At 37.9% G+C, this 25,991-nt stretch overlaps 1 protein-coding gene across 2 annotated transcripts in view; it reads right to left on the bottom strand.

Annotated features, from left to right (window-relative positions):
- The window catches only part of SAMSN1 (SAM domain, SH3 domain and nuclear localization signals 1), a 155,782-nt gene that overhangs the window by 69,400 nt on the left and 60,391 nt on the right, over positions 1–25,991 (bottom strand). The window contains exon 1 of one of the 2 annotated variants that reach the window (XM_061453795.1): positions 1,928–1,943. The exons of the other annotated variant lie outside the window; for it this stretch is intronic. The gene's annotated coding sequence lies outside the window, so the exon portion shown is untranslated. Of the gene's footprint in view, positions 1–1,927; positions 1,944–25,991 lie in introns of those variants that run through there. 2 annotated transcript variants of the gene reach the window in all.

Below are 25,991 nucleotides of genomic sequence, written 5' to 3'. Positions count from 1 at the left end.
TGGTCAGTGGTTTACAGACAGTGACTTACAGAATATACTAATTTAACAGAAGAAAAAAAATCCTTGAATTAACAAAGCTCTACCCTGTGAATTACTTTGTTTCACTTTAGTCATAAAAAAACCCAATGGAGAGTAATTTAAGAGCTGGTGAATGAAGCCAGAAGGTTTTGTTACATGAGACCAGAAACTCTCTAATCTGTGACAATGACCAGCGGAAGGGAAAGAGCACAGAAACTGAGATCCATCTCCCAGTTTCAGGCATGTAGGTGCTGGAGGTTTTTCTGAGCAAGAGGGTGCAACTGAACTGTTGCTTTTTAAGGAACTGGTCTGTAGGTATTAGCTCCTTTTGAAAACACTTCAATTTTTTATTTTTTATTTTTTTGCTTCCAGAGTTCCACAATTTATTTCTTACTGCCTGAAGAAGGCATACTTCTGTTCATTTCATTGGTGCTTCCTTGTTGCCCATTTTAAGAAAAAAACAATAATAATTCCTCTTTCATTTTCTCCATATCCACAGAAAAGCCAATGTGAAAATCTCCATATTATCAGCAGGGGTGTCATGCCAGGATGACACTGGATGTCTGGATGTCTGGACATTCACAATGAAATAGTCTTCATTACAAAAACTTTTCATGTTGAATGAAGCTCTTTTCATTCAGTTTACTCTTTTTTTTAATATCAATTAGTCAAATGATTTAGACAAACCTTGTAAATTCTGATAACTAATTTAGGATAAGATTAGTTTTAGAACAGAATAGTTTTATTTGAATTGCAAGATTTGACACTATAGCTATAGAATACTATTTCTACTCCTGGGGCAGACTTAGTTCTGATCTAGGTGATTGCATCATATTTGGTAGAGCTTGGTGTGGGAATACCTGGGTAAGGCCTACACAGTAGTTTGGCTTCTTTAAATATATTAAAGAATGATGAGGAAACCATGAATAATGGAATAATATCCATACTTTAATTAATGCAATTTTGGGATCATTTTCACAGAGCCCTGGCTGGTCACAGATAGCTGAGATCTCACAGCTCTGAGTGCGTACATCTCTCTATTTGCAGTTAGTAAGTTACTAGTGTTTTTGTCAGATGACCAGAAATAGATTAACCCTGTTACTTAAGACAAAGGAACCCTTGATTTTCTTTGAAATCTTAATTTATTTTGAATTTCTCATCAATAGATATAGAAAACATTGATGTTCTGAATTTAGTGTAGCCCCACTAAAAATGAAGGAAAACCCCCTCATTCCAGGGATTTTCATGTCTGTTACAGTAGGCATATAGGATCTGTCTTTATCATTCCATTAGACAGGATTTCAGATTTCATCTGAAGGGGACCACTTCAGTAATGCCATAGCTTTTAACCTGAAGCCAACAAATAATCTTCAGAAGAAATTCTTCTGCTTACTAACATAAATAAATCATTAGCCCAAACCATAGTATTGTGTCTTAATAACTGGATGCAAAGCGTGATGCTGTCACAAACATACTTGATAAAATACAGTCTGACCTCCTTTATTGGAATAATTTCGCAAACTAATTTTTTACTTGGATTAAAAACACAGACAGAAAGAAACTATTCAGGAGATTATCAGGTCAATGGTGCAAACGTGTTACAAAATAGGTTACCACTTCAATCTTTCAGAAAAGGAGACATATGGTTAAACCAAGCTCAGATTAACTGCATTCGATTTTAGTTGTCCTTGTTCTGTTATTTTGGAAGAAAGCTTTATGTATATGAAAAAAATCATGGCAAAAAAGCTTTAGTAATGCATTACAAGCATGTTACTTGCTTTCCAACTGCAACATTAATACGTGTAACTGTAAGGATTAAAGCAACACTGGTAAACATTAATAAATCAAGCATGAAAGGTACAGACAAACATAGTGACATTGTGTAGACCTCAGACTGGTCTCAACTTACTTTCTTTTTTTGGTCAGTGTGTTCTCAAATTCAGGAAATTCCTTTTAAAAAGATAGAGAAAAAAGTCTATGAAAATCAAAACTATTTAATTCAAATATAATATTTTCCTCACTGGAAAGACACTGAAATATATACTTTTGATGATTGTTTTTAGTATCCACTAATATTTACAGTCTTTCTTTTTCCAGCAGCTGAAGCTATGGAGGACTTAGTGCAACAAAGAATATATGTAATTATGTGTCTTGATTTAGGAAGCTTCACTATCCATGGCTCCCAAGAAGCTGACAACAGTAATACCCCTGAAAAAAGAGAGAACAATACTCTTACCCCAAAATGAATACCACATTTCTTCAATAGTGTGATTCTTTTACATTTTATGAGGATAAAATAACCACACATTACAATGGGATGTGGCTGTCTGAGGGACATGGAAGGATGCAGACTCTCTAACTCCATTACATGCAGAGAAATGTGGAAGAGAGCGTGAAATTCTGCAAGTAAAACTGAAAGTTGTGCGTGTCAACCTGGCAAAACTCTGGGGGACCCCAAACAAGAATAAAACACTGGTTTGGAGCTAAGATTACACAGCTCCCTAGGTCAAGATTATATGCACCCGGACAAGATGTGGGAAGGGAGATAAGAGTTACATGGGTGTTGAAAGAGTGAACAAAAGGCTGCCTCACTCTGCAAGTGTTGCCAAAACATCTCACTGCATCTTTGCTATCACAGTTACCCTGGGACTTGAAGTTAATTTTAACTTTAAGAAAACCCGAGGATGTCATGCTAGGACAGAAGAGATCTCTGATCTATTTTGATATCTCCTGAGACAGAATATCAAAGCACTGTATCACTTTCATTCTATTTCTTCCATCCTGGAAAGCAGAAACTGGGATAAAAATGTCCATGATGAATGCCACTTCAATCTGCTGTGCAACAAGAGACATTAAAAAACACAACAAAACCAGTCATTATTTTATAGATATGAAAACTTCAGTGTATAGACCTATTTTTCATATTCTTACGTTTAATTTATTTTAATATACCGCAGTAATTTAAAAATGTCATCAGGTTGCATGTTGAAAATCCAAAACATGTACTAGATAAAATAATGTAGTGAATAATTGAGCATTTTATATTTTTCTCCTCCTGGTAAAACCCACCATAGATTTTTTGTTAAGCTTCTTCAGGAGAGGACTGTTTTACTGCACTATTTTATCTGACTGTAGGAGGTACTGTTAGCACCTGGATATTTGTGAATACTAATAATTGTATGCAGTTTCCACAGATTTTTTGTTTTTTTTTGCATGTATAGATTAGTTCACAGACACTGCATGCAGACCAAGAGTATACAGAACTTATCATCTACTTTGAAATACTGCAAGCAATGTAAGATAAATTTCTTGCTGAAAAAAAATCAGCACTTTAGTCTTGTGACAAATCTTTTCAGCAGCTCTAAAGAAATGGCTAGATGAGGTGCACTGGCACACAGAGAAGTTGAAAGATGTTGAAAAGGTGATTTTAAGGCTCCATTAAAAAGGTAGTGTCAACATTCATTAAAAAAAAAATCAAATATTTGATTTCAGAGAGGCTTGTTGGAGGAAGCATTATGCATGGAGGTCAGAGACTAAAGGATATTCTAAATTAGAATCTGTATATGATCCAGGGCAAATATTGGAGACAGGACCCCCTCTAAACCTCAGTGTGGCCATGTACCTGAAAGACTATTAATTCTTATCTTCACATGCCAAACACCTGGTGTGGAACATATATTGTTAGTTTAATCTTTTACTCCATGATTTGAAACCAATGCTTCAGCATCAGTTTCTTAAAATCCAGCAAAAGATGCATATATAGCATAACATAATACATTGAGGTGATACTGACATGAATTCACTGAATATCAAGGGATGCAGTGCCACAGTGAAAAATGCCAGTCACTTAAAACCAGCACCTTTTATACAACCCATTTCTTCTTGCTGTGTCTGAATCAACTGGTTAAATTGGGTGTCCTGGATTCAGCTGGGATAATTTTCTTCCTGGTAGTTGGCACAGTGCTGTGTTTTGGCTTTAGTCTGACTAAACAATAACTCACTGACTTTTTAGTTGTGGCTTAGTGCTTAACCCGATCAAGGACTTTTCAGTCCCATACTTTGCCATTGAGGAGGGACGCAAGAAGATGGGAGGAAGTACAGCCAGGACACCTGATCTTGACCTGAACTATTGTTGTACATTGGGATACAATAATAAATTACCCTTGTTTGTATTTTTTTTAATATAATTTCAGTATTTGACTACACTTAAAATTGCAAATAACTGAAACTAGAAATCAAGCAATTTTGAAACATTTTTTACCTTAGAATGTAAATTAAGGTCAATCTAGACTCTACTCTCCACATTCTCCAAAGTGCATAATTACCTTGTTTATGGGAACAATTCTTTCTTTCCCTATCCCCAATATGAAAATTCTGCTTCCTAGAAACAAACTGCACATGACATTCAGCATTATGAAATTATTAATAAAGTCCATTCCTCCCTGCTTTTACCAAATAACTCTGAATTAAAGAATTAAGTGAGTCCCTCTGGTGTTTACAAGCTCACCGAGAAAGCTAGAGCTCTTATGTCTGAAGACTTGCAAACAGGAAGATGATCATTTCAGATAACTAGCCCTCTTCTTTCTCTCACTGGAATTAAATGCCAATTATAACACTGCAGATTGAAGCAGGTATCATGACTGATTGTGGTTTTCCTGGCAATAACTTAGAAAGACTGATAAATTATTTGGCACTTTTGTGATATACAGGGTAGTTGATCATATCATGGTCAGCAGTTGAAAAATATGTGCATCTCATGACTTTGGGTGACTTCAATCTGACAGGAAATATATGAAAATAGTTTTAATACTGAAGACTCTTTTCTTGAGAAGCTTCAGACAGTTCATGAGATTGAAGACTGTAATACCAAGCTACAAGAGGTAGAAATTCAGTTTCCCAGTCAGTAGCATAGCTACAGGCAAAGAGTATCTGTATGATTGGTTACATACTGTTGGCTACCAACTGTTTCTGATGAAGGTCCAGTTCAGCTTTGATGTGCACAAGGTTCAAAAGCAATTCCATAACCAATTCTTTCCTTTTGAGAATATTACTGAAGATGAGCAACAGGCAAAGTAAATAAAATATTAACAAACCAGTTCTCTGAGAGGATTAATATCAAAAGGCAAAAATGTGTGACAGGCCCAAGTTAGTACCACAGGAAAACCTGGAGTGGGATGATTCAAGGCAAAATATTTTGTATACTAAATAGATCTTCTGAGCTATGTGAAGGAGAACAGTGTACATGAAAGAGAGATTATTCTTCCTCCAGGATGTGTCATCAGGGCAGATATTTGGACAAGAGCAAAAATAATCATGGTTCAAAAGGCACGCAAAGAGTATGTTCACCGATTATGTCCTGCACAGCTTCAGTGACCACAGTACCCTATTATTTCCTGTGTCTCCAGAAGAATGTCACAGCTCAGCTATGATTAGGACAAATCACAACAGACAAGATTATTGCAAAAAAATAACTACCTTGCTGCAGTATAAGGAAAAATTTCCTCTAGCCCTAGTCTCTCTTTTTTAAGTTGAAGGGAACAGACCTTGAACACCTGTCCCGGTGATTTCTGAAGTTGTATAGAAAAAAAGGAGAGGCAAAGCCTCTTAAGGAGGAAATGTGGTGGTCCAGGTTGCTCCACCCCAGGAGATTTAACAGGTCTGTAGAATCTGCATGGCCGTGGTTCAGCCAACCATTTAAATATGCACTTGAGCCCGTACCTACTTAGCAGCTCACTTAAGTACGTGCGTTACTGAATAATGATAGATGGCTAAATCAGGGCCTGAGGGAGCCAATAATGTTCTGAATTTATCATGCTGTGGGGGCTGCCCTGCAGCCTGGAACCAAGTGACGGAATTAAAAATGGGAGAGAAGTACAAATGGGCTCAGTTAATAAGCTTAACGGCTTCATCCAAGGTGTAGGTCTAATAACTCACATGCTAGAAATAGCAGATAAGATTACACATAGTCCTTTGGCCTTAGTGACATTTTTCTGTAGGTCCCACTGCTGACACGTCACCGCTAATCTTGTTTTCTGTTTCTAGAGAGTATTTTATAAATAATCATGTTGATTCTACAGCCAGCACAGTGACACAGCATCCAGCCGTTATTTTTAGTTAAGTGCTGAGCTGAATATTCTCTCAAAACAGAACAAAATAAACCCCACAGCCAACCTAAACCCTAGTGAGCCAACAGTTTGCTTACCCATTTAGCATTGCTTTTAATGATGGTGAAATTTTAACCTAGTGATGACTAAATATGCCATCACTAAAAAATCACCTTTAGGAAAACAGAAATGTAGGAGAAGAGTTAGCTGAAACCAAAGTTCTGGATTCTTCTATTCATTGCTGCACATGCATCTTCATAGACTATGCAGTGCTATCCCACAAAAACAGCACTGAGAGTGTGAAAAATGTTTTGCTGCATTTTGTTCAGATTAACATACAGGATTTTCTAATCCTACACTAGTAGCAAAATCTGCTTCTCTAGGCTGGCTGAATGAAAATAAAATTCTGTATTGGATGGGTTGATTAATTTTATGTAGACAAAATATTCATAAAGCCTAACTCTATACTCATATAATGAAGAGTCCGATATAATGCTGCCAAACCAGAAAACAGAACAAACCAAAAAAGGCGAGAAACAAAAAGCCTGACAAGAATGTTCACTTAGTTCCAATTTCTAGTCTTCTGTATTGTGAAAACCTTAGCAGAGCACAGTGCTGTGAATATGTCTTCACCGTATCTTGACAAGATAAAGGATAATTTCTAGTAGTTATCTATTGCAAAGCATATTAGGACATCATATGTCACATGCTGAGTACAAACCAGAAAACAAAATCTGCTTTTAATTTTCATTTTAAATTTTCTAGATACTGTTCCTACCAGATAAATATCTATTGGTCCAGGAAATATCGGTGTGGTTGTTCTTAAGTATGAAGTTGTGTTGTAGTCACAGCAAAGTAGAAAAAGACTGGATGTAGGAGCTGAACTATAATGTCCACCTTTGTTAGTAGAATTGCATGTTTCAATATGGTTGTGTAATACAGCCCTAGCCAAATAGCTAGAGCCTTATACAGCTGAAATACTACAACTATGCTAGGATTGGTTTACAGCTATATTCCACAACCATGATAAAACACAGCTGGAACAGTGTAGCAGAGGTTCATTCTTATACTAACAAGATCACAACCTGATAATGGGGGAAAAGCTGTCACACAGTATAGCATCTCCCAGCTACTGCAGTAAAATTCTAATGTAGGCACATTTCAGAGCCCAGGTTCATAGATCTTTGCCAATGCTATGAGGAATCGCCTTGAGATCTCTGCCCTGCTACACTCTCAAAAAAGCAGCATGGTGATTATCTGGAAGACAGGGACATGCACAGACTGAGATGGTTGCAGCAGAAGGGTCCCAGAAGAACAAGTTATTTCCATTCCTTTAGGGATTTGACAGTGCATGCCATAATTCCAAAGCCATTCTCCTATCATACCAGCTCCAGCACTTTCTCCATGCAAGTTCTGTGTGCAAACCTGCTTTGTGATACTGCAAAACCAACAGTCTCATAGGTACAGAGTACCTAACCCAGAGTGCACATGGGTAAAGTTTGGCATAATTTCTGAAGTGAGGACAGTCTCTCTTCTTTGCATAATGAACATCCTGTTTTCTCTTTATTCCTTCACTGGAAAACATCATATGTTGCTACAGATAGACATAGTAATTATAAATGAAGCAGCATTGTAAAACAGAGAACAGAGATTATTAAATGAAAAAGATTATGAAAATTAATATGCTATGTTTAAGTATTTGTCAAATCCGCAATGATATATTATACCAACACCATACCAATAATAAAGGATTAAGCAGGGTAACATTATTTGGGAAGAAAAAAACCCCAACACAACACAACCTCCTTCCTATTTGCCTAATGAGGTCTTGTAAAATGCCAACATTATTTCAGCGGCCATCAGTTACAAAATTCGTACAACTCACACTTTAGAAATACATTTTTTAATTAATAAAAAGGGCAAACAAAGACAACAATAGCATATCCTGTAGCAACAAACTCTTCTAATAGCTGTACCCAGCATTTTCATATGGTACTACTTAGAAAGAGAAATTCCCTCGCACAGTGAGCCTGCACTAATCTCACTTTGCTGCTAGCTGTATAGGAACTCATGACCTGTTTTTCAAGTGTGATTGTTAAGACTGGACAGAAATTGGGTCATTGGCTCTAAAGAGCCTAAATAGTTTAAACTGGCAGTTAAGCCAGCTGAACAAAAATGTGCCTGCACACAGAGCAATAGGTTTTTGAAAAATACATTGCATACTTTGCAGTGAAATTTTACTTACCAAAGACGTAGACCTATCAGGGGGTCCACAGCTTACGTGCATGCCCTCAGGAGTGCTAGCCCGGCTGTCAATAGTAGATGTATCCTTGGGTTCTTGACGTTCTGGGACAGGCTCATACAAGCTGTCCATTGAGCCCTCCTAAAACACATTTAAACCGATTTTCAAAGATGAACACTTGGAAACACATTGAAGTAACAGTAATTCAAAAAGCAAACAGTTTGTGTGATTTACAAAATAGAGTGATTTCCCCTCCCTGTCTTCTGAAGTCCTTTACTTACTTCTTTCTCTGAAACAGCACGTAGAAATTGATTATAGTAAGTATTCAAATGCTGGAGTTTACAGTATCACGGTTTAGATTCCACGGATTCACAGGGGTAAAAATGAGCACATAGCAAAATCTAATATTATCTGCTCATAAGGAGTAAAATCATCTGTGTATATCCACCTGAACACTACATGAACATTTCTGCAAAAACTGTAAACATGAATATTTCTATGTGAACTATAAAAAATGTTTTCTAGTTAGCATAGAAATGAAAAAAAAAATACTATTTGCATTCAGTTTTTTCAACTGTATGCTATAATGCACATGGAAGGGTTCTTTTTCTCCAACCACCAAGAATATCAGCCTTTTAACAGACATTAAAATTTTCACATTTATCCCACAACTCCAGGAGCCAGGATTTCAGATACACACCACTATTACATAATTCAGGAGCTAAATGAAAGCAGATGGCAAAACTAAAAAAACTCTTAACTAATGATCCTAGATTTTAGATGTTGCCACTTTGATCTGCACTGAATATTTTCTCAATGAATTTTGATTACTGATTTTAACTGCACCAATTAAGGGATAAATCAAATTTATAGCAGTATGACTTACAGCAGTGCAAGACTATTGAAATTAACATGGTATAATATTATTAAAAAGCATTTGCTCCTCTAGTAGAGAAGATAAACACAGACGTATATCTGAAGTTATATTGTTAATATGTAAAATTTTACAGGCAATATTAATGACTGGTGAAACAGCAGTTCAAAGTTATGATTAATTTTTGCAAGCACAGTGTTTGTCTATGGTTCTTTATTTGCTTCAGTCTACTAGAGTCTTGATAACCCAAGATAAATGTTGTAGGAGAAATATTACAGTTTTATCCTCTTAAAAATACTCAAGTTATATACCAGAGTTTATTCTAGGGTCGAAATAGCTAATGCTACCTGGGAAAGTGGCACACGGCTTACAAAGCTCCCTACACATGGCTTGCGCTCCAGCTGAGCCTGGGTTTTGACAGCAGCAGCCTTTATTCATAAGAATAGTATTTTTTCTTACTGTAACTATGTTGCCACGTAGCAATAATGGTTCAGACTTCCAGTCTGAAGTTGTGGATTGAGCACTTCTAGACAACAATCTTCTTGCATAGTTCCAGGATTATGCAATGTAACATGTAACCATATCTTCTCCCTCAGTGGTGAAAGGACTTTGATGAAGAGGTGCTTAATGGAAGTGTAAAAGAGAATGTGTGAGAGAGAAAAGAGACAGAAAAGAGAGGACAAGGAAGACCGAAGGAAAAGAAAGGGGACAGATGGGAAACAGAGATGGGGAAAGAGAAGAAGAGGGGACAGACAACAAGAGAGTAAGGGAGAAAAGAGCATAAGGGGTTGCATATGGGAAGGAGTGCTCAAGAAGGAAAGGGAGAATGTGAGAAAGAGTTCAAATGAGAGAAAGCTCGCGTGAGAGAGATGGAGTGCAAGGGTGCAAGAAAGGGCAGGTGTGTAAGAAAAAGCAAGTATGTGAAAAAAGATCAAGTGCATATGAAAGGGCGAAGGCATGTGGAGTCAGAAATGCATAAAAATAATGAAAGTATGAGAAAGAGGATGCATGCAAGAAGTAGAGCGCATGAGAAACCATGAGCGCACACAAGAAAGAATACAAGAAAAAGTGAGTGCACAAGGAAGAGCGAGTACACAGAAGAGATAGCAGGTGAAGAGGAGAAAGGAAGAAGCAAGGCAGGAAGGAAGAGAACAGGATTGTGAACATGGACAAGAAAGGGAGCAAAAGAGCAGAGGCATGAAAATGAGTGTATGCGTGGAACAGAGTGTGAGACAGACCATGCAGAAATCAAGATATAGTGTATAAAAAAGAGAATGTGTTGAAAAGTGCAAGAAAGAGATAGCATGAGGAAGAAAGTGAGCATGACGGTGTGGAAGAGTGCACTGCTACCGTAAAGACCACAAGGTCACAGAAAGAGTGCAAGGTTGTGAGAAAGAAAGTGAAGGTGCAAGAGACCAGGCATGAGAAAAAGAGTAAGGGCATGGGAAAAGGTGTGGGCATGAAAAAGAGTGTACCAATGTCCTGAAAGAGCAAGTGTACAAGGAAAAGTCAGCATGAATGAGAAAAGAGTGTGAGTGCGACTGAAGGGGATAAGAGAGAAAGGGTGAGAGAAAGGAGCAAAAAAGCAAGGAGGAGCAAAAGCTAAATCAAGTGAGAAAGAGGGATGGTGAGATCAAGTGCAATAAAGAGGGAGGGCACAAAAGATTCAAGGCCACAAGAAAGAGGGGACACTCCAGAAAGGGGTTGCATAAGAAATAAAGAGGGAAACAGCACAAGGAGAGGGAGTGCAGGGGGTGGTGAGGGAAGCGAGAAAGCAAGCATGGAGGTGTGAAAAGAATCAAGAAAATGGTTGTGAGAAGGGGTGTGAGAGCTCAAGAAAGTAGGCATATGAAAAATCAAGGGCATGAGAAAAATCAAGGGCATGAGAAAAGGAGAGGGTATGGTAAAGTATGCCTGCATGCAAGAAAGAGTGAGCATGTGAGAGAGAAAGTGTTGGTGAGAGAGAGAATGAAACTGCAAGTTTGGGTAGAAAAGGGAGAGAGCACGCATGAGAGGGAATTATCACCAAAAGGAGGATGCTCTTGTGTGAAAGAGCAAGTGTGAGGGCACAGGGAAGGGTGGGTGCAACAAAGGCAAGGTTAAGGGCAAGAGAGCATGAAAGCACAAGAAAGCAAACACACAAGGAAGAGCAAGAGTGCAAGAAAGGCAAGAACATGAGAAAGCGCAAGTGCTTGGGAAAGGAAGTGTGCATAAAAAGTACAAGCATACATGAGAAAGGGCACAAGAAAGTGCACATGTGAAACAAAACAAAGAGTGCAAGTGTCCTGGGTTCAGCAGTAGCAGTCATTTTTCTCCTTCTTAGTAGCTGGTGCAGTGCTGTGTTTTTGACTTTCAGCATGGGAACACCGACAATTCCGATGTTTTTAGTTGTTGCTCAGTAATGTTTACTCTGACCAAAGACTTTCTGAGTCTCTTGCTCTGCCAGGGAGGAGGGGAAGCTGAGAGGAAGCAGAGACAGGACACCTGTCCCAAACTAGCCACAGGGGTATTCCATACCACAGCATGTCATGCCCACTATATAAACTGGGGAAAGTGACCCAGAAGGGTTAGATCACTGCTTGGGTCAGGCTGGGTATCGGTCGGTGGGTGGTGAGTGGTTGTATTTGCTTCTCTTGTTATTTCCCTTATCATTATTATTATTGGTGGCAGCAGTAGTGATTTGTGTTATACCTTAGTTACTGGACTGTTCTTATCTCAACCCGTGGGAGTTACATTCTTTTGATTCTCCTCCGTATCCCTCCGGGAGTGGGGGGAGGAAAGTGGGGGGAGTGAGTGAGGATCTGTGTGTTTCTGGGTTGCCAGCTGGGCTTAAACCATGACAGCAAGAAAGAGAAAGAGAATGTAAGAAAGAAAGAGTGTTCTGGGAAAAGATGGCATGGAATAGAAAGCAGGCACGAGGAAGCAAGCATGAGGAGATGAGAAAAACAGAGTGCAGGGGAGCAAGAAAAGGTGAGAGGTCACAGGAAAGGGCACAGTGGTGTTAGGAAGCACTGGCACAAGAAAGGATGTGATGGGCTGAGAAAAGGAGCAGGCACAGCTTTTGAAGCCTCTTGCATCAGGAGTTTTATGGGAAAAAATATCCTAGTTCAGATCTAGAAGAAAATAATTGTATTTAGCTCTTTTCTTTGCATGACATTATTGTCATGGTATGCAGAGACTAGACCCATCAAAAGGCCGAGAGAGGAGCATTTAGTAATGCAGTCATGTCATTCTCCAGCTCAGTGTTTACATGGGAATTCCTGTGTATAGTGATATGATAGCAATCCAGCTAAAATGAGCAAGGAATATATGAAGATGATTACATGGGAAGCACTACAAAACTCAACCACTCAGATCTCTGCTACTCACACTACACATTTGAGGATGGTCTTTCCACATTCAGGTAATCCCTCTTCATTAAAACACATATTTTTAAGTCAAATCAATTTCTAAGTAGCATCACATCCCAAAAGCCATAGCAGCATTAACATCTTTCTATTTACTGTATGGATTCTTTCCGTCTAATTAAGAATTTATCTGTTACACCACTTTTACTAATACTTATTTTCTCTGCATCCTGCACCACAGAAACTCTAGTTTTCAGTGCCACGGGTTGTTTCAGTTTATAACATTAGAAGTAATATATTTTACATTGTGGTAACAGCAAAACTTTGAACCAGCTATCAAAATAAAATATATAACTAGTTCAATGCTACTGAAAATCACTAAGACAATTAGATTTTGTCTCGGTACTTAATTTTACGTTTTACTAGCAAAATTGATGGTTAGCAAGCTACCATATGGAAGAGAAATAGACAAATGCAAAGTATCTTAATTGGCTCAAACCCTAAGATCAGTGTTGAACTTAAAAAACTGATTTAAGCTATCCTGTGATTAGAAGTGTTGTATCCTTTCTCTGCTGCCCTTCTTACACAGGTTTCTGATATACAAGAAGTCAGCACCTCCTAAGTATATGAAATTCTTCCCTGACTTCATTAGTTCCACTACTAATGCCACTATTCACTGCCAAAGAAGGTAGGATCTAGTCTTTAATTATTGCCTTATGTCTTTCATGCTCCCCACATGCACTTCCTTATGGGGACTTCATTGAAATTCAATTTTTTCTTTAAAACAGAAATACATCTGGCTGCATCTCTCACTAAATGAAATGATGGGCAAGAATGAACCAGTATACTGTAATGGGATCAGCTACACTGCTTCCTCCTGCCAGAATAGTCCCTGACCCACATTTGTCTTGTGTCAACAAACAGGCATCCAAATGGTTCCTTGGGACAGTCGTTAAAACGCCATCAAAACCATACTTGACGGGGAGGTTGCATGCAGCTACCTTGTTTTGGGGGTTTGCTAGAACAGACACAATCCTTGTGTGCCAGGGAGGATTAACGCCTGAACATATTCCTAGATGTGCATACTTTATTAATTGGAGCCTCTGTAGAAAAATATCTGAAAAGCCTGTTACTGGGGTAAGTACACAGCCATGGTCAAAGATTGACTCATCTAAGGAGAAACATCTGCTGCTTCCAGGAATAAATACTGCCAAACCAGTAAAAGTATACTCTGTCATAAAAAGAGGGTAACTCAGGACAGGATTAACTGGTAGTGCTCTGGGTGAATTGGTGCTAAACCCAGTGTGTATATCCTTGATATTAGAGAATTGATTCAGGAAAATAATGGAAGAAAAATATTCTGCCGTAACTCAAAGACTTAAAGATTCAGTAATATATTTTATTTATCAGATATGTGGGTTGCTGCCATTTATTAGACAGGATATCAAAGCAGATGGTTTGGTGACATAATTTCTCTCAATTGCATACAGAAGCAATGCTTGATTTGCGCACCTCTTTATATATTGTCTATAATATAAACAGTATTGTTCTGATTTAATTGTCTGACAAGCTAAGTACCATAAGATAGAAAATACACTGCAAATTCAGGGTCTAAGGTTGACCTTTTAGCATAATATGCCTACAAAAGAAGGGACACAAATGATAGGATGTTTATCCTATGATTTTGGAAATGGAAAAGGGACACAAGGTTTTGAAGGCAAATCTAATTTGCCTGAAAATCCCTTGAGACCAAGGCAATGAGCAGATGCAAAATTAATCTCAGTTGAGAAACCAAATCATTCTGAAGTCAACTGAGGATACAAAGTACTGCTGGGGAAACACCTCAAGCTGTAGCACTCATACTAGGAGATCAAAGGGCTCCAGGTGGGCAAGAGAGTGAAGTAGTTTCTGTCACCTCTCTGGGAAGGGCATAGTCTATCCCAGGCTCCACAAGACCTTACAACCATCTTGTGGCTCTTGAATGCCTTCAGCCTCCATGTCACCACTTGTTAGACTGGCCCTAGAGTGACATGTGTCTCTCATGCTAGATATATGCCTCAGTTTTATGGACAGGTATGAAAGCAAACCCACAAAGAGTCAAATCCAAAGGCATAAGCTGATGTTGCTTTAGCTACCATAATGTTCCACTACTTTAGATCAGCAACTCTGGTTCTTTTCTGTTTTTAAACAGAATATTTTTACCATTCTCTCAGGCTATAACTTACTTCAACCACTGTACTCGGTAGGGTAGAAAACTAGTGTCTGAGCTATAAACCAATGCATTTAAAAAATATATGCATATGTAAACACACACACGAGCATACACTTGTTGCAGTGTGAAATCTTGTCAGTCAGTCTACATGAAGAAAATGCTTCCAACAGAATATTATTTTTTTGGACTTTTTTTTCCTGTGTGTTCATAGTCTAACTTCACTTCCACAATTTCAGGATTAGCGGTTACTCTAGATGTTCACTTGATGTAAACGAAGAGTGGCTATTTGCATCCACTAGGGAACTGTCTCCTCTAGTGTCTTTAAAAGTAATTTTTAAAGCCTAAATATTTTATTGCTGTGCATTATTTCTGGTTTGACCGTCTTGAGGAGAAAAATATCCTTATATTGATACTTCAACCACTTTGTTGCCAGCTTTTTTCACAGTCACAGTCACGGGTCAGGCCAACAGAGGAAAAGTAGCTGGTGTACATACTTGGATCACTAGCTCATTTCCAAGCTAGAAAATCTGATTACAGGAAGAAACTTCATTGTGGCACACACACAGGGCTCTGAGTTTTATGAAACACACTAGTGACCTAGGAATTAGCTTTAGATCTTGATAACTTGTGAGGTGTTTTGCTAGGTGCTCAAAAGACTACCAAAGCAGACAGAATGGCTTGCATGGCAATCTTGTAAAGAATGGAGTTTATCTTCTTAGCAGCAGTCTTTAAACAGAACTAATTATTTCATTACAGAAACTATCACTGCACTAGCTTTCACTTGTCTGAACCATCCATTATTACTGCAGTGATTACCTCTCTCACAGAAACTCCTGTTGCTGTATACCCAGTTTAACAGAGAAGATGCAACTTGACCTACTCTCACCCACACAATTACTTCACATCTTGTCTAAATCCTGACTTGTCAAATGATACAAGGTTCAACGCCTTTTTAAAAAAGTGAACAGAAAGCAAGAAGCTGCTCCAATGGAACAACAAGAAAATATTGATGAACAACTCTGTCCTAAAGAACTTCAGAAACTGGTATTTTCAAGCTGTCATAGATTGTACCACAAAGCCATTGTTAACTTTGAACAAATACACAGGTATTCATACTAAACTATCATCAAAAGTATTATTGAATTCCCAGAGAACTCTTTTTTATGAGTGACTCCTACCACAGAATCCCAAAATAACACTGGGTTTTACTGTAAGTACTCCAAAACAGCTTTTAATCCTTATGATCTGGAGAACACCAGTACTGCCCACTAAGACAGGATTAGCTACCAGGAAGAACAGTTTAGACAAAGCAGCTCCCCTATTTGAATTTGTGTCAGTGCAGTTTGAGTATTGATTTTTTTCTGTTCTTTCTAAACAGATGAGGAAGATATACTATAAATCTGGACAAAAGATGAAAAATGGCAAACATCTACTCTTCTGTTTAAATACAGCAAATATACTAATCTAATTACCGTTACTAATACTGAGCATTGCTATTGGCAGATGGTTAAGCTTTGAAAACAGAAACTGTTTCTTTGGATTTCCTACCCTGACTTACTTGTTCATGCTGACCAGTTGTCTTGGGTAAAGAAAGAGGGCGAAAAACAATAAAAAAGAAGTGGGGGAAAAAAAGATCCAAACCCTGAAGAGGGTCTTAAATCAACTCCTGTGTCTGTGAATAAATATTGCCATATGAATGGTGTAGCCCTGACGACTGTATTCATGCTTGGCATATAGAAAACTAATGGCTGAAAAGTTCTAGCAGTTCTTCCAAACCTCATAAAAAGGAAAAAAGATGCTATTATGTAAAACACCACTATCCTAAAACGAATTATAGAATACATATATTTAGTAATTTTAACACATATATGAGTTGTTTTCTGTGTTGGGGTCAAATGTTTCATGTTCAAATCTGCATATTTTGCAATAGTAACACATAGTGCAGAGTATATTTGTTATATTATTTTGCTTTACCTTATTTTTACTGAATCATATTTTGCTATATATAATTTCTCATACATAAACTATTTTATCTATGCTAGAGAGACTCACTGTTATTGTGAAACCTTTGCACAGTTTGTGATACATCTTGATATTTTTCCATCCAAACACACCCACCAGTTCAAGTTATCCATTTAGCAACCCATGAAAAAATATGTGTGTGCACACTTACCAGAGAAAAACAGAAAAGATTCATGTTGGTATTGAGATCCACTCCAGCACCCCAAAATTCTGCCCCACGAACTCCTGCCACACAATGCAGCCTCTTCTTGCTCTCCCAGCTGTTTGTACATTTCTCCCTGGAGATTACTGCAAGATAAAATCCCTGCAATAATCCACTGGATTCAGAGCCCATTATCAAATGAGACAGGCTTCCCCAGGCCAGTACAAACTCTTTCTGAATTAAAGAATGATGTTTACCAACAAAACACGAGCGTGGTCTGAATGATTATGTAGACTCGGGAAATACTCTCTTGCAATCTGTTGTTTCCATTGAGTTTATCATCTGGTAGAAATAAAACTCTGTCTGTCTAAGACCACTGGAAAGTACAGCTAACTCCAAGGCAAATCTTCTCAGCTTACTCAGATTATCAAAAGACACACAGAAATTCTTGGAAAATGGTGATTTTGTATGCAGATTTATTCATTTACAAAATTCAGTAATTACTGTTGACTGCATTTTGTATGGAAGCGTCTTACTCAGGGACCTTGGAAAAGAAAGCTGTGGGCCACAAACTATTAAAAATTAAGAAGAAATAACTGCCCCCAAAACCTCACATTCTGGGCCTGTCCACTAATGAATAATTACCAAGCTGGTGTCTAACATGTTGACTGCTTGATGACACAGGTTAGGACTAAACCAATTCTGCTATTAGAAAACATGACAAATATTGAAATTAAAAAAATTGAGACTATTCAGAGCTGATTTATGGGTTATAATGAGAAGTATTATAGTGTATATGGACAGCAAGCTAAGAGATAAGCAATTGAAAGAAAAACAGTAGCCTATGTCACTAAGTGGTATAAATCAGTAAAACTCCTTCATCTGTAGGGGAATAGAACAGCTTGAAGAAGAAATAATGCTAAAAGTATTGTGAATCTCAAGTTGTTGATTATGGTTTACTTGGAAGTAGTCCGCTTTTGGAATAATACTGTCTCCTAAACCACAATCAATTTCCCATAGCTCTTATTTAAATGTTATACTGTTTGGTTATGTGGACAAACAGCAGCTGGTACCAAAGGCATAAGCTGAAATTCACCACAACTGGAGAGCTAGTGTCATTTTGTGATCACGATCTTGAGTTTCTTTCTTTGGGCCCAGAGCACATTGCAGGGGGGGTGTCTAGATAACCTCTGAAGGTCCCTTCCAACCTGAATTATTCTATGATTCTATGATTTGTAGATGTGAAGCATCTCTTTCATTGCTCATATGTCTGACTATTTCAGTTTATTCTAGTAATTCTGCAGTTTGGTCCTGCACACCAGTGACTCTGAAATATCTACATTTTGTCAGGACAAACACAAACCCAAGCAAGGCTCACACAAAAGCATTCCAACAAACACCAGGAAACAGATAACATTCAAGATTTTAAAAGGAAAAGATCTTTAGTTTGCACTTTTCCTATTTACTGTGAAATAAATAAAAGTCTTCTTTGAAGGCTTTTACCAGGCCTTCTTTTCAGTTATTATTTCAGGTTGGTTTCACATAGTAGAAAAGTAGTGTTGGTTAGGAAGAGCTTAATGAAAAATGTTACAGTTTATAGATGCCAATTAACAACACACTTCTCATTTATTTGTACAAAATTCAGGAACATAAACAGATTTTGGCAATTACCACCTAACAACACTTTCCTAATGTGATTATACAAAAATAGACATCTGAGAGGCCGACCTCACCACAGATGGGCTTGCACTTGCTTTGTGGCTCACTTGCTAGTTTCCTTGTGAAGGAGCAAGTTTTTATCCTTCCTGTGCCTCAGGTTCTCCAGCTGGAAAAACTGAAATAACAGCAGAAACCTCATGTATGAAGTACTATAAAAGTAATGATCAAAAGCACCCTGTCCCAGCTATGGCAAATTCCTTTTTTTCTTTTTTTTTTTTAAATGGCTGTTTGCAGAAATGTCTGTCTGGAAAACTCCAGAAAGACTGAAGAGTTAGGAAAATGACAAGATATAATAAGGAACTAACACCTAGGTAACTCAGGGGGGATGTGTTTTTTCATTCAGACTTCTTTAACCTCTTGATTTTGGGTTTTGGCTTTTGAGGGGGTTTTGTTAATCATATTTACTCTGAAGCCTTTAGGAGGAAGTTTCTTAATTTTATACCACAGATTCTCAAGGTAAGAGTAGCTAAGAAACTAAAGCTCTTGCACTGAGCTATTCAGTTTTCATTTTGCTTACATTTCTAGACATACAAAATATAGGAGAGAATATACATGAGAGAAAAGAGAATAATAAGATAAAAAGCATCTGTAAATTCAGTTACAAACATATATGTAGGAAGGCAAAAATGCACAGCTGTACAAGACAACTTTTTGTGAAGAGAGATAAATGTTCATCTGGAAACTTTCTAGGACATTGGGCCAACTCTTATTTCAGCTGTTCTTGCTTTACTATTTGGATGGGCGCATTTTATCACAGGCATGAAATCTCATGAGCTAGGCATTATTCCATTGAATTAAATTGGGAAAACCAGACATAAGTATTTTGCAAATACAGAGCAAATGGATGGAACCTGGAGTCATACTGGTTTAGACTCTGTGGGCATGCTTCCTGAGTGCAGGCCACAGATAGCTTATCTGATTTCCTTCATCCTCCAAAAGGCAGACCTCCAGCACTCAATTGCTCTCATTTCATATCCTGGTGCATTCATCCCTCTGTTTCCAGCTGTATCAGCTCTCTGCATCTATCTCCCAAAGGCATTATGGTGACAGTAACTGTGTGAAAGCTATTCTAGTCAGTTTTTAAATGTTCAGTTAAAATATCCCACTTGAGAAACAGAGAAATTTAGCCCACTCTGATTTCCATTCTGCTGGGCTAATAGCTTTACAAGGAACAGCCTTCAGTGAAGACTTTGGATCCCAAAGCACTGCTACAGATATTCTGGATGCAGGCCACTAAGACCCCAAGACTAAAGACTGCAAATATGTTATTACATGGTTTTGAGTACTTTCAGAGTTAAGACTCCTCTTAGGAAAAAGTAACTTCTACTAATTCACTGATATAGCTGTCTCTAAGGGTCGAGTTTGTTGGTAGACCTAAACTATAGATGACATTACCTATCAGGTTCCAGTCCTAGACTAATGGATAAATTACAAACTGTGAGGAAACACCTACTAGAATAATGAAAATAAGGTGCAACTACTTATGAATGGTTGATCAGGATAATACAAATAAAATACTCAGCAAGAGTTCTTGTCTCTTGATACCATAGATCCCTGTGTGAAGATTCTGAACTTCGAAAATAATTTAAAAAACCCAGTAACTAAGTAGAAAAAAATTAAAGGCAACATCAGTGTTGTGACATCTATGTACATTTTATCTAGTATAGATAGAACAATTTGCAGCAGCAGTAGCATATCAGAACAAAAATCCACTCCGTAAAAAAGGAATAGAAATCAAATTTACCAGACAGGAAATACTTGAACCTTCGCTTCCTAGCTCTAATTTTACACTACTGTTAGCATTTAATTCTATTTCCTCACTGCTACATGATTTCTACATGCTTGCGCTCTACATTCTTGCAAGTAGCTCAAACACATTAGTAAAGAAAGAATGAGGCTTTCATAGATTGAGTTTTGTATTCCTGCATAATGAATAGACTTCATAGATGAGATGATTAGGTATCCTTGGGCTTCTCAGGAAACTGGGTTTCAGCTGTGTATTCACAGTATGTGGCAACCCATAATCTAGCCTAGCATACAAGCAGTTAAGGTTGAAGCACGATTCAGGTACTCACAATTCAGACTTAGCTCCAGGCTCATGGTCCTATGAAAGCCATTCTACTCGTGCAGCCTCATCTGTCACTGGAGAACTCATAAACAGAGCTGCGCAATTCACAAATTCCTTTGGTTTGCTACATAAAGGAAAAATAATGTATTTGTAATTGGTAACATGGACACATTTCAGTAAATCTGGAACAAATATTTATCCCTATTTTCTTTTCCCTTCTTTTTTCCTCGCACAGCATATCTGTACTTCATGAAAATGTACATCTGCTTCTCCTCTGATCACCATCTATTTGTCATCTGAGCATCTTCATACAGATAGAAAACTAAGAGCAACAATACTACCACCTAATACAGTATGAGTGTCAAATTATATGCTGAATGGTCACATTTCTGTATTCACTCCACATAAAAGGCTGAATTGCTCTCTGTCATGAGCTGAAGGTAAACATACTGCATTGCCACTGTGCTCCACAGGCTATCCTGGTGGAAAGTGGGAGATTCAGAAGGCTTCTTCTTGGCTCTCCCATTTCTTTAGAAAGAGACTCTCTATCTTCTTGCAGCCAGCGCCTACACAATACACCACATGCTCTCTACCATGTGAAAGCAACCACGCAGATGGCACACTGGATAAAATCCCTGCCTCACTTCACCTCCTTCTGTTCCTTTATAATAGGAGATGACAAAGCAGTTCTGGGCAGAATGCTTTCCTTGTTGACCCGCAACCTCTGACCTAGTGCTCTATGAGAAGTCACTATCTGAAACTAGGAAACTGCTGCTGTAAAATAAGCTTAACATTTCTTACCATGAACACCCCCTGAAGATACTCCAAATGGTAAAAAGCTCAGTTTCAGACCACAAACACATAGAAACACAGTAATGTCTTGGAGGTAGAGCTACTAACATTTGATACTCTTCAATCAAATGTTCCAGTCACTGGCCCTAAATTACATCTGCTTAATACTTTGGAAAGGACTCATGAAGTATCAACTAAAAATCTGATTGTTTAAACGTTATTGATTTTTTTTTTTTTTTTTTTACTTTTAAATTCTGCTTCAATTTGGAGACAGCTTCTTCATTTCCTCCTTTTACATCCAGCAGCTAATTCAAAATTAGTAAGGAAAAAGCTTCACAACCCCCTTCACTCCTGCCAAATTGCAGTATCCCATTCTTCTTTTGAAAAGACAATTTTACGGATGCAATGATGAATTGAACGCAGCATCTTTTACACCTTTGAGACAAGGATTTGCAACAGAGTTTAGCTTAGTTAAAAATTATTTTAAGCTCACTCAGCATAGACAGCCATAACATTTATTTCAGCCCAGAAAATTGAACAAGTTAAGACACAAAGAGACAGTATTTTATAACTCAAAACTGAACAGGAAAATAAAATGCTTTTGCAGTTTCCAGAATACCACATAAGGTCTGTGCCTATCAAAGTCACTATCAAAATTCCTATCAAATTCAGCGCAATCAGAATTTCATGTGCCTTCTCCTGCTAACTGATCACTTTAATCACATCATAAAAGCACATGATCTTTTATAGGTGTTTCCTATGCTATAACGTTTCCCATATTGTAATGTTCAAGAATGCCTGGAAGTTAGCATTCTTTTTAGAATAAATAATCTCATTGTTCTTTCCCTTCTTTCCTAGAAGATTTACATTATTTTCCATAGCAGTTATATTTTAATCAAAGGAAGAACTGCATCTTTGCTCTAGAGAGGAAATCTGTATTTCCCAAAAGGAACAGCCAAATCGTCTGCTCAATAATTTTACTTAAACTTAGTGAATCTGGCCCACACATTCTTTATTGCTATCTAGCACTCTACTGCAATTTAGAGTGAAAACTGCTAACTTCTATCGTCAGGCCAATTTATGTCTTATCAGACAAAACTGATGTCTACAGTGAATTATGGGTATAGGAGTCATTATCTTCCAGAAGCACCTTGAAAACGAGATGTCTAATCTCAATAATGTAAGTTAAATAAATCCCCTGTGCTTAGTAATTCTATGCATTTATTGAAAAGATGTCACACCCCTCCCCCCATGTCCTTAGACTTTAAAAAACATTTTAAAGCCTCAAGGGGATTTGAATCCTAACTAAACAGAATTGATTTCTGTACTTACTACTTAGTATTCTTAATCATGCAGTTCATGCATTTTTGTTATGTAATGGATTGGGAAATTCAAAGGACCAGACTGAGTTGCAAACATTTAGTTTCCCATCACCCCATTTGCCTTTTACTTTGATGGCTTTTTTTAATATCAAGATGACAGTCTTATTAAACACATGCTGCTTGAAACAGCTCCAAACAATCAGCGCTGCCCTCTAAGTTTGTAGCCACCCAGGCCTTGTGTGAGCATTTCAGAACAGAACTCTGAAAGGCCAGCAAAGGTTTTCCAATCCACTCTGCAAGAAAGATTGCCTCTCCACTTTTGCCTACATGAATTCAGGTTTAGGACCTTAGTAATCTATTTTTCCCTTGATCTGAGAGCCTGATCCAAAGCTAAATTAAGCCAAAATAATCTATCTATTGATCTGAGCACTTCTGGCAACTTAATTCAGTGTTCCTCTACCAATTTACACACTAAGTTGCAGACAGCCTGAGGACAACTTTCTAACCTAACTTGTAGCCTCTGCCTGTGGCCATAAACATCCTCTCTTGCTCCCACCCACAGCCTTACCTCAGAAGATATCCACAGATGGCTGCTGACAGCACCAAGCTCCAAGTGAAAAAGAAAGATCCAGCTGGCTCACACAGCCCCCTGCACCTAGAATAGTAGCCTCTGAGCAGAATGTACTATTTTGTCCATACCACCATCTTATCTGCAGTTTTGTGAGCTGGAGCTGGTTCCCAGACAGCTAATTCAGACTCGCATCTGCCTATATTTGTAGATGCAACAGAGATTAAAAATATTCTTCAGTCCTTCAGGAGTCTCTACTGAGACTTGGGTCCTGTCTCTGCTCTCACTCTCATACAAATCAGGAGTAACTCACTGGAAGACAGTGGAGCCACAGCAGTATCTAAAATAGAAAAACTAAAAGCCTAACAATTTCATTGGTGAGCTCCTGGCTTACATTTAAATTTTGTTATCAGGTCTCACCTTTTCAGAAATCAAAATTAGGGACTCAGAAATTCCCCATTCCATTTTCATATATCTCATGGATCCTTAGCTAAATTAGATGTGTACCTATTGCCCATAGCCTGTTATTTTACAAATCATTCAAATAAATTCTGCTGTACAAGAATGACTTCTTGACCGCACTAATTCAAAGTTAGATTCAGTAGCTTTTTAAATCCATCTTCCCGATAAAAAAGCAATTCTTTTATACAACCAGAGAAGATCAGCAGTCCATTAAAGGCTATACAGTTGCTGTTTTGTCAAATAAAGGTTTTCTCTAACACTGCAACTTAAGTTTTGATCTGTACTTAGTAAAATACAGTGCTAAAACCTAAAGTTTTAGTCCGCTTCTGAAGTGTGAGTACCAACGCGTTCAGTTAGTACAAAATTTGCTGGAAAGACAATGCTCTAAACATTTTAAGGCAGCAAATACAGCCATGAGCTGGAATCAACCACATAAAATAGTTCATGTTGCAGCAGGAAATACATGCTGCTACAGAGAGCACTTCTCAGCTTACAGCTCCACGCTCTTTGGAGAGATCCTTTATATTCTTTGGAATTAACTCTAGATAGCCCTTAGTTGGCACATAGTAGCGAAGCTTCATATTTTTCATGTGAGCTATGAGGGCTCATCCAGTGTCACCAGTTACATCCATATAGCTAATTTTTGCGACAGTGTTATTTTTCAGAGGCAAGGATACATCAACTGTGGCAGTGGCAATTTGAGCTGTTTACATCCCTGTGCATGTGTCTGCAGAGCCTCCAGCTTGGAGTGTCCTCATTTTTGACTATCCATGACCCTGCTATACTGCCTTACTGCCTGTCCGTGTCTTATAGCACTTTCCTTCACTTCTACAAACATACTGTGTCGTGTGAGAGATGGAATGTATTTGCCTCCTAAGGCCCTTTAAAAAAAGTGTTCATCCTCATGTCCTATCACAACTCATGCCTTTATGTACCTGCAAAATATCCCGTGTCTGCACCCACTATTACTGGCTTTTATAAAGGTAATCAAATATGCACAAAAGGCTGCCGTTAAGGGGAAAAACTCTGCACACTGCTGTCAGGACATGTTGCAGGAACAACACATGGTATAGCAGTGTGTTCTAAAATATTTATGAAAAACAAAATTTAAATTTGATTATCACATGACAGTGAGAATTTGCATCGGCTACACACTGTCTGCACCAGTCGCATTAAACTCAGGCTTATACAGTGGGAACTGTAGATGCCATCTGCAGCCCTAAAATAACCTTGGCTGCATACCAGCACATATTCATTTCTGTGGAGAAAAGCCTTGCTTGCTGTAGTGGAGTCCTCATGGTACCTCAGACTGCCAAATTGTCTAAGAGCTAGTAACTGGATATTATCACTCATTTAAATCCATCCTAGTTAAACAAGATGCTTAGAGTTGGCAGTTTCTGAAACTTTATGAAAGGTTGAGTAGGTAACCTATCCCAGTTTAGCAGGACAGTTTACCTCAGGCATCTCACCAAAAGCCCATGATGATTAACTTGAAAACTGGAACATACATGAAAACAAACAAACAAACAAACAAAACCAAAAACCAAACAACACAACCAGCCAAACAAAAAAAAACAACCAAAAAAAAGACAAACTCAACTAAACCAATCTACTGTTGAGGAAATGTGTTTTTTTGCTTTACGTAGAACAGTCTTTCAACAGGACAGTTAATATCATCCTAATTAATTATAGACAGATTAAAAGGGGAGACTGTACAGCAGTATATCTTTATTTTCACAGTAACTTCTACCTGAATAGCCTAACTTTTTTTAACTTTTGAGAAAAAGGAACAATAGGGACAGTTATTGAGAATACTGCCATCCACAGATCTGCAAAAAGGGTACAGACAACAGATACAGTTACAGTCACAGTCCAAAGACTTGTACATCAAACAGTGATCCATCCCATTATGACTCCCCCACTCTTATTTTGCTCAAATCCTTAAAACTAAGATTCAATGGAATAGATATCTATTTTATCCTTAACAATGGAACCACCAAGATTTACCCTAACTTTATTGAATCCAGATGTGGTTCAACAACCTGTTACCCTAATAACATACAAAAGAAAACATTGCTGTATACAGAAAGTAAATTTCC

This window comes from Pezoporus flaviventris, unplaced genomic scaffold (assembly GCF_033815535.1).
Source record: "Pezoporus flaviventris isolate CSIRO_AGI_PZ_B2104156 unplaced genomic scaffold, CSIRO_AGI_Pfla_v1 ptg000015l, whole genome shotgun sequence".
Lineage (NCBI taxonomy): Eukaryota > Metazoa > Chordata > Aves > Psittaciformes > Psittacidae > Pezoporus > Pezoporus flaviventris.
Note: the sequence above shows the minus strand (reverse complement) of the source record. Positions and strands in the feature narration are given on the sequence as shown.